Here is a 2,500-nt window from a genome sequence, read left to right on the forward strand (position 1 = left end):
ATAATTAAAGTATTTCAATAGTTTCTACTTTATCTGATTTCTCTGAAACTATTTCAACTTGAACTTCTTGAAGTTCTTTGTAATAAAATTGATAATATTTATTTTGAGCTTTCTAAACTCTTTTACAGACATTTTGTGTGTGTGTGTGTGTGTGTGTGTGTGTGTGTGTGTGTGTGTGTGTGTGTGTGTGTTTGTGTGTGTGTGTGTGTTTGTGTGTGTGTGTGTGTGTGTCTGCTCATTTCTGTGAGATGTGCTGGTGTCTTATAATACCCAGTCTTATAATCATGACAGCATATACTCGCATAAACAACATGTGGCCTACGGCAGTCTCCTCTCACAAGGGGCGTCTTACCACTGATCGCTCATATACCATGCACAACACACATACTTCACTCTTCTGTCTGTCTCTCTGTGTGTGTGTGTGTGTGTGTGTGTGTGTGTGTGTGGTCTCTTTTATTATCTCTCTATCTTTTCTCTCTCTTTCTTCTTTATCCTCTCTCCGTTTCCTCAGGTACCGTTGTGTGTGTGTGTGTGTGTGTGTGTGTGTGTGTGTGTGTGTGTATGTGCGTGTGTGCGTGTGTGCGTGTGTGTGTGTGACACTTCTGCCACAAACAGGTGCCGTGAGGTGCTCATTAAAAAGTGCCAGCAGGGAGAGAGTAGAGGGGTGGAGGGCTAGTCGGGCGGACGAGCCTGTCTCCCATTCATCATGATCCCGGGGTCACTGCTTCAGACTCAGATGGGCTCAACACTCCAATATCTGGAGAGGGCAAATAAAATAGAATAAACCAAAATAAAATAAAGTAAAATTAAATCACAGCAACATTCCCCCAAGTTTGTCCTCAGATGAGGAGCTCGTTGTCTCTCTCTGTGCTGTTCTTTTCCACCAGACATGTTTTTTGGCTGTTAAGTCAAGATTTTCAGGTGTTGTTTTGTTTTGTTTTTGTTTTTGTTTTGTTTGAACGTGTTAGATAGTAAGAGAATCCTTCAAGCTGTCATCCTGCCACACGATTACCCAAAACTAGAGTCAGGTCGACCGGTCGGCCGGCGAGAGAGGAATTGTTTCATTAGCGGCCAGAGTCCTCCTCCTGATGGGCATCAACAGATACAAATCACCGGCTTTTATCACACATAGGCAACAAACCAAATTAGCACCTCCGTATTTGTCTTCTCTCCACACCTCGTCTCAGTTCGGACAGATTGTTGTTGTGGTTTTGTGTGGGTCGTCTGAGTGCAGTGTGTGTGTGTGTGTGTGTGTGTGTGTGTGTGTGTTTGTGTGTGTGTGTTTCAGTTTGTGTGTGTGTTTGTGTGTGTGTATGTTTGTGTGTGGTGTGTGTGCGTGTGTGTGTGTGTGTGTGTGTGTGTGTGTGTGTTTGTTTGTGTGTGTTTGTGTGTGAGGGGTTTGTGTGTGCTGATGAATTTAATGTGTTAGTGGTGCGTGTCCTTTAGACACACTCGGGATGATTGAATTAAAAATAGAGTTGTGGACAGCAGCCCCTTTTAACTGGGCACGATGCCTGACTGCCAGACACATGGGGCCGGGGTAAGGGCCAGATCAACCCGCTCAATGACACTGGCTGCACTTTACATATGATTTACAATTAGATTAACCCGACTCAAATATTTGGCCTGGCCATTATATTTATTTTTAACGTTACAGTTAAAATAAAGAGGAAAATGGAGCCAATTAATGCAGTAGCAAAACCACCGTAGTATTACGACTGTAGAATGACAAATGTCACACCATCAGTATGTTTTGTTCATGACAAATTTATATATATATTTTTGTTTTAATGATTCCTAATAATATGGGGCTTTACCCATGTTTCTTGAAAGAACACTATCACATATATAAAAACATTTTATAATAATTATATTATTTTTTAATTTACTTTTTAATAAATGTTTTTTTTTACTATAAAAACATGTGAAATCTGAATCCAATGCAAATCTTTTATCCACCGGATCTGTTGAAATATATCCTGATAAAGTGTATTTGATACTGTACAGAGCCAGTGTAGGAGAAAGACACAGAAAAAGGCAGACAGACAGACAGATAGATAGATAGACAGAGTGAGTGAGGGAGAGTGGAAGTGAGAGAGAGAGGGTGCTGCTCGTCAGGCCATAATGAAGATTAATGCGCCTCTGCGGCAGTGACAACAGCAAAGAAATAAACTTTGCTTTCTGGGTAGAGTGTGTGAGTGTCTTGAGGGCTCCCCCACCCGCACGGCTCCTCAGATGAAACGAGACAAGTGTCACACCGAGACACGTCAGATTACTGCCACAGATTGCTCGCTGTCACACAGTGCCTTTCTGACACGTCCAGTCTCTGCTGTTTTTTCCTTGCGTCGCCAACACCCAGTGTGACACACACACACACACACACACGCGCGCGCGCACGTAACCCACACAACATGTCTCGCACGCACGCACGACGCCGCCGCACGCCAGGACCACAGGGGCGCTCTGTGAAATGCCCGCCACAGACGTGGTCGGGGGAGAC

This window comes from Alosa sapidissima, chromosome 19 (assembly GCF_018492685.1).
Source record: "Alosa sapidissima isolate fAloSap1 chromosome 19, fAloSap1.pri, whole genome shotgun sequence".
NCBI classification, from domain to species: domain Eukaryota; kingdom Metazoa; phylum Chordata; class Actinopteri; order Clupeiformes; family Clupeidae; genus Alosa; species Alosa sapidissima.